This window comes from Etheostoma spectabile, unplaced genomic scaffold, assembly GCF_008692095.1.
Source record: "Etheostoma spectabile isolate EspeVRDwgs_2016 unplaced genomic scaffold, UIUC_Espe_1.0 scaffold00018944, whole genome shotgun sequence".
Classification (NCBI taxonomy): Eukaryota; Metazoa; Chordata; class Actinopteri; order Perciformes; family Percidae; genus Etheostoma; species Etheostoma spectabile.
The window spans coordinates 26,894-34,542 of record NW_022604579.1 but is presented as its reverse complement, the minus strand read 5'-3'; the positions used below and the strand labels follow the sequence as shown (position 1 = coordinate 34,542).

Sequence of the window (7,649 nt, the reverse complement as noted above, 5' to 3'; positions counted from 1 at the left end):
TCATAAATTTAAATTATTTCTGATTAGTTGTGCAGTTAATTATAGATTAATTGCTAAACAGGGCTTTTTTACAGGCCATCTCCACTGTATTACTTCCATGCAGTTTAGTCTGGGTGGATTTAGAAGCATTTCTGTTTATGTTAATGTTTTTTATTTTACAAACGCTTACTCAAATGATGATGAAATGATAGTCCTGTCTTGTTTGAGTTGTTTCTGTTCCACTGCAACAATGGAGCTATTAATGTAGCTACTATCTGAAGGGTTAATGATCACTGCATTGATGTGAATTGTACAGCAAGGGTTGAGCCGAGTGTACGATTTAATTTTATGTTCCCAAAAAGAAAGAGAAACAGAGAGAAAGATGAATGAATGAAAAGTTATTATTAAAGCAACATAAAGATTGCTACATGAGAACTAGGACAATTTGAAGATCAGAGGTTGAGATCAGTGCTGGGCTTCTCCCTCCCCCCTCCTCCCTTCACCCTCCTTCCACCTCCCACCTCCCTCCTCTCTTTTCCCTCTTCCCTCCTCCCTCCTCCGTTTCCTCCTTCCTGCATCCTATTCAGCGGCATGAAGCTAGGCAGCAGGTGCAGCTCTGTCTGTAAATGGTCTCAGGCTACGTCATATGACGCAACAGCAGTCACCGATCAACAACACAGCATCGTCACAAAAATGGTGGCAGGTTTTTGTTAAAGACAGACAGAGACGGAGTAACAGCCCGCAGCAAATGGATTATTAAGGCAGCCTCTGAGAGATGCTCTGCCCTACGCTGTCTGATATATGCTGAAACGACAGAGAAGGAGTAAGCAAACCAAATCTAAAGCTGTGTGAGGTTTAAAAGTTCATTTGAATCCGCTTTGACAACAGCATCCCCGTGCTATTTCCAGAAGGTAAGCATCATCATTCATCCTGATATTGTTGTTTGAAGCTGAAGGACAATGCATCCATGAATCAGAACAAAAGAGATTATCTTGCTATTATTAGAAGATGAAATCACCATAAATCTGTTTAAAAAATTGACTTCATTTCTGACAAAGGTAGTGCTGGACTAGTAATCAGTGCAGGGGTCCCCTTGGAAAAGGGTCAGTACATCATGTTTCTCTGGGCTAAAGCCAGAGTTGTTTGCTTGGAAGGAGCACCCACTGTCACACACTGTGCTCCTCTGGGAGGATGAAGCAGTCGTTTTTCACAGAAATGCAGTTTAGACCCTCTTTGCTGAACTACACTGTGTTGTAGCTCTCTGCATCTCTTGCATTTGAACCATTTAATTGTACAATTCTCATCTGTTTTTCAGTTCCTGGTTGCACTATTGTTGCTAATACACTTCTGTCCTAATGTTCATAGTTTTTCTTACTCTCAAATAAACACACAGATGGGCACATGCTACACAAACATATGCAAAGTAGGATTTTGACCTCCTGGCGCTCCTCCTTCTGCACAGGTTGTCAACAGTAAATCCCAAGCAGCATAAAAGGAAAGAGAGCCGTGCCACTTTGTTAGAGACAAACGTCTTCCCTTATTTCTCTCTTCCACTCATTTTCTGTCCTTTTATTCCTCCCTCTTTCTCCACTATTCCCACTACCTCTCTTCCTCCTCCTTCCTTTACGCACTGTGTGACAGCCTTGCGATGGTCATCTCTCCCTTGAGAGAAGTTAATTAGCATCTCTATCCTTTTCTGCTTGCTCCTCTTTTTAGTGCTTAGACAGATCAGTGACAACACTGACTGGTCCATTGGAAACCGTCCTAATCCCAATGTTACATTTTTTTGTGAGGCCGTAGTTAGAGACTGCTTCATGCTGGAGAACAGAGATCAGAAAAAAAGTTAATGTTGCTGTTGTTGTTGTTATTCAAGTCCCAGTAAGAGTAATGAGTAATTCCGCTGAACCTCGGTTGTCTGCAGTATCATGACTGGCTTTATATTTTATATTATGCTCAACAAGCACAGTACTGGTTGCTTACCTGTGTATGTTTCCCTCCAGACCACTACCAGATTACGGAGACATGGATTCCTCTTGTGGTCTCACAGACGACAGAGCCTGTGAGTAACCCTGGGGAGTGGGAGCTCATTGATTAGTCAATAATGGGAAGGCCATAATAACCCTGCTTTATGACATCAGTAGTTTTTTTCTGATCTGTTTCTCCTTATGCTGCAGCTCGTCCTAACTCCCTGAATGTCAGCGCAAGGCCTGTCCTCGTCCCACCGTAAACGGCGTACCCTTGTTGCCCCGGAGATGAACCTTTCACTGGACCAAAGTGAGGGCTCTTTGCTGTCAGATGACTTTCTGGATACACCGGAGGACCTGGACATTAACGTGATGAACTCGCTTCAGCACTAATGGCAACGAGCTGGAGTGGGAAGGTAAGTGGTTAAAAACGCTCATGCATGACTTTCCACTGTTTTAACCCACTTCATTATCACTATGTTTAACACTGACCTTTCAAAACTAGCTTTAAGATTGTGTTTTCAATTTAATCTAAATCTTAAAATCAACTTTGAACGCACTTGTTTTATTGATTGATACTTTAAGTAAAATTTGCTGATACTGTTATTCTTCTTTTACTTAAGATAGCTCTTTATTGTCATTGTATATTAGTACAAAGAAACTATGTTGAATCAATGGCATTTGCAGCATTAAAAGAAGAAATACACAAAAACAAAAAGTTAAAAACACAAACGTTACTCATTAGTGCACGGAGTTTGTTATTGCATTAACCCCAGGGGTGACAGTTCTATATGTGTGTTTGGGTTGAGAAACAAGAACCTACACTTTACAAGTAATAGATCTGAGCACCTGTTCCACCACTGTCCACAACTGAAGAGTGAGGATGTCTTCAACCTAATCCTAAATTAATCTTAATCTTAAACTTAGTTTACTCACACAGACAACATATTTTACTCTTCTTTGGAACCAACGCTATGTTGCTTGGCGCTTATTTCTTTCTTACTTTCTTTTATTTTGAACAAAAAATAAGAATAAAATAAAATATAAAAACACAATAAGTGTGTAACAACACACCAAAAGGAAAAACATTATCTATAAAGTGTTACAGTTTTACTTCAGGCAGAATTAAGAACAAAATCTGTCTCTGTGTCTGTCCAAAGCAGGTCCTGCTGACGGTTCGGGAGACGTGGACGAGGAGGGGAATGCCCACAACGGACGCCTCTGAGGGCGGTGGTTATCGGAGAACAGGAGCAGCGTATTGACATGCAGGTCATCAGACCCTACCTCCGAGTCATCACACACGGAGGTCAGTGATAGGACAGAAATCCAATCAATCTCTTCAAAGACTTTGGAACATGATTTCCAGTAAAATACAAAAAATGCAGCCTGTAACCCATGCAGAGCAGTGTTATTCACTTTTAACCTAAACTCTATCCTTTCAGGTTATTATGGCGAGGGCCTTAATGCCATCATTGTTTTCTCTGCTTGTTACCTGCCTGACAGCAGCTGTCCAGACTATCACTACATCATGGAGAACCTATTCCTGTAAGTGACTTTCAGTTTTAAAAATATAGGCTTTGATAATGTGCATATATGGATAACTGAATGGCTCCTTCAACAGTAAGCATGTCTCGGTCTTGTCTTTTTGGTTCCATTTCTTTTGATGCATCTTAGCGCTTTTTGTCTCATCTGTTTTGAGGTTATGCATTATTTCCTATGGCAAAGCAACAACACATAACATCCATCCCTCTCCTGCAGGTTTGTGGTGAGCAGTCTGGAGATGCTAGTGGCTGAAGATTACTTGATCATCTACATGAACGGAGCCACTCCTCGGAGTAAAATGCCTGGGATCAGCTGGCTCAAGAAATGTTACCAAATGATTGACAGAAGGTGGGAAACTATGGAAAAACTACTCTAACATATTGACTATAATTGATTTAAAAGAAGTACTGTTCTGAAGTTAAATATGAGTTAAGTCCATCTATGTCTGCTATATTTAGCTGATGAGCACTGTTCACCATCAACATACAGAAATACATAACATTGATACTGACAGACTCAAAGGCAAGGTCAATGTTGTCACTTGTCACTAGGGATTACTCACAGGCTATAGTTATAGAATTTACTATGTTTAATGCTCATTTCTATATGGTTAATATTTTTTTGTAAACACTAGCCAAACTTTGATTTACTTACTATATGTGTGGTGATGGCAGATTGAGGAAGAACCTGAAGTCTTTGGTCATTGCTCATCCTACGTGGTTCATACGCACCGTCCTGGCAATATCCAGGCCCTTTATCAGGTAATACACACACACACACACACACACACACACACACACACACACACACACACACACCAGACTTTGACATCAGTGATACATAACGGTGGTTGTGTTGTTTTCATATTGTTGCCCTCTGCAGTGTGAAGTTCATGAGTAAGATCCAGTATGTCCACAGTCTGGATGAACTGGCAGAGATCGTCTCCATGGAGCACGTCCATGTCCCAGAGTGTGTGGTGCAGTAAGTATATCTGACCACTAGATGGAGAAAAAGAACACCAACCTGCAGGCAGCAGCTGTTAATGCCATCCTTTGAAATGAGCATTCATGTATTTCTGGTGAAGTCTAGTGTGTTTGAATGAAAGTAAAAAAAAGGTTAGTACTGTAGTTCTTTAAAAACTGCACACTCAAAATACAAAATGCCATTCAAAATGCCTCAAACATGAAAAAATGAAGCATTTTGCATCAAATTGCAAACACTTTTTTCATGACAGTAAATGTTTGGATATACCATGTAAATACTGTTCTAAATCTAAAGCTATTTTGTCTTTCTTAGGCTTATATCTACATTTCAAAATAATGTTCTACAATGAAAGCAATTTGCTGAGAGGGGTTGAGAAACACCAATGCAATGTTGAGAAAAAAAAAGGTTTATTTGGCAAATCATTACTGGTAACAGTAGCACAGTGTTGTATACAGTAGAATACAAGAAAACAGAACTAACAACAATGTAAACCAAAGGTATCATTTTAGAATAAAGAACACATGTGTGTGTGTGTGTGTGTGTGCGGAAAACAAGTCACTTCCTGCTAGATTGTTGTGTCATAGGTAGAGAAAAAAAGTGTTTTATGCAATTGAAAACTGAGTGAAAAGGTGAGAAATAGCTTATGGTTTTGGAGAGTTGGTGTAGTTTTGTTCTTTGAGTGAAAGGTTTCCAACATCAGGGGACATCAAACATTGGTGTCGAAGCAGTTGTAAAATACTGTAATATTGCTCATACAGAATTGCACTCAAAATAATTTGAGGTTTCAGCACTTCACCTGGATTAATTAGCTACACAAGATTCCCCACCAAATGAGCGTCTCTCTCTGTGTGTGTGTGTGTGTGTGTGTGTGTGTGTGTGTGTGTGTGTGTGTGTGTGTGTGTGTGTGTGTGTGTGTGTGTGTGTGTTGGTGTGTAGGATGGAGCAGGAGAACAAACAACAGGAGCAGCAGTCAATCCCACAGGAGCCAATTAAAAAGTCTGAGAGGTACTGGTCCACCCTCACCTGGATTTTAAAATCATACCTTCACATCACAAATTGAACTAGTTGGGACAATAATTAGTTTTTGGTACGTTGTCATCCCTCCAACTTTTTAAAAGTTCTCTGTGCATTTTTTTGGGTCCATTTTTAGGCCAAAGTCAATTATTGTTAATCAAGGATTATGAGAAGGGCACAGCTTCGCGGGTGAAGGTAATATGAACCACTGTTATATTTCTTGTAAAAGAAAAGAATTCACCACATAGGCCATTATATCTCCACACAGATATCTTAATAGTATCCAATCATTTTCCAGTTTACTATTTTATATATATTTAAGTAGAAATATCCACTATAGATAGGTGTCAAATATTTCAGTAATGTGCTTACTGTTTACACTTTATGTGACAAACAAAATCAGTTTTTTTTTATTCTTTATTGTATCACATTCATTATATGCATTTTAGGGGATCAGGTATTTATCCATTTTGAATGAGTGTGAATTATTTTTTAAACCTAATTAATCAAACAAAGTGTACTGTAGAATAAAACTGAGGCCATGGGCATGTAGATAAAATATTAAATAACATAGATAAAATGTCCATCAATGAAAGGTAAACATAATTATGTTGTTCAGTATAAGAGTAGCTTGTCGCAATTGCCCTTTTCTTTCTGTCAGTACTCCTCATGCCTAATTGTACATGATCCTGTTCATTTTAGTTTAATCTTTGTCTTTGGACGGATTTTAGCTGAAGGATATTTGCAGTAGTATACTGTAACTGTCTTGTCTCTCTTGATAAAGGTCAAAGAGATTGAAAAAAACTGTGAGGAAATACATAGAATTGAATTAAAACCATGAGCAGGATAAAATAGCAAAAAGTTACATGTTGCAAGAGGAGTAATAGTGTCCTCACATAACTTCTAAATTGAGACTGGAACTGTGACTTTAAAATGAAAATAGTACGTTTTTACATGTCAGGATCAACAGATTGTTTCATTATCTGCTCCAGTTAGCTAAACGAATTAGCTTAATAAGCACATATTGCATTGCAATTGATTTAAAAAAACACCCAAAACTTCTTTTAGAAGTGTTGATTAACAAGGAGATGCCTTTTTTTTTTCCACACTAACACATTTTTAACCACAATAAAATTGGTATCAAAGGGTGAGGTTCCATTTTGTTTTATCCCCTTAAAGGATCAGACAGAGACAAAGTGCATGGACACTTCTTTGAATTATATGAGCGCAGACAAACATTTTTATTGTCTTGTCATGTTTTCAACATCCACAAACATTTCTGTCTTTTAATGCAGTGTGTGACAGACAGACTTATGGAGCATGACACTTTCTGAATGATTCCCGTATGAAGCAGTGAGACCAAATGCAAAACAAATGCTTCCTTGTATTTTACCAACGTCCAGCTGACAATTTGTGCAGTCAAGACGGTGAACGCTCCGTCTCATTAACTCTCTGTGTGGAACCCCTTCTTCTTCTCTGCCGGAGGGTTTCATATTGCAACTTGAAAATGTACGAAGGAAGTCGTCACTCTGTTACAGGAAGTGTTTCACCATGAAAACTATAGTTCGGTTTATCTATTCATAAACACATCATCTGCTGTGTGGTCGGACATGTTTTATAGCTTACATTGTAATATTGTATGGTTCTTGAAAACCAGGACACAATATAACACAATATTGTAACTCCAATTATGGAATCTCATGTTGTACCTTCATGTTGTAAAGGATTACAACTTTCAAATTTGAAAATTTTACTAATAATTAAATAAATACACTAAATTAAATGGAAAAAGCTGACTTTTTCAAAAGAATCTGAAAATCTGACAATTGGATAACCTAGAAGCATTTTGCCTGATACTAGTGATGTGTACATATGTAATGAGAGATGTAACAATTGGCAAGACCAGAGATGTCTAACAGCTACATTAGTGATTGTGGTGTAAGTTTCTGTTCAGCGAGGAGGAATTTGTGTTGAAGAATTGACCTTGTTGAAACAAATAAAGACAGGCTGCAAACTGGACTAAAGGTTTAGGTATTCGGTGGAAGGGTTTAATTGTTTTCTGCAGAGAACAATCAAATGACGAGAACAGCTTTCACAATGCACAGAGTTACAATGTGGCCACGGTTCTGGTAAATACAATCAGTAATACACCTCCTCATATCCCCG

The 7,649-nt window shown here is 38.5% G+C and overlaps 1 pseudogene; it reads left to right on the top strand.

The window, feature by feature from the left end:
* The first annotated feature begins 570 nt into the window (after positions 1–570).
* On the top strand, positions 571–7,426 carry LOC116683355 (caytaxin-like; annotated as a pseudogene).
* The last annotated feature ends 223 nt before the right edge of the window (positions 7,427–7,649 follow it).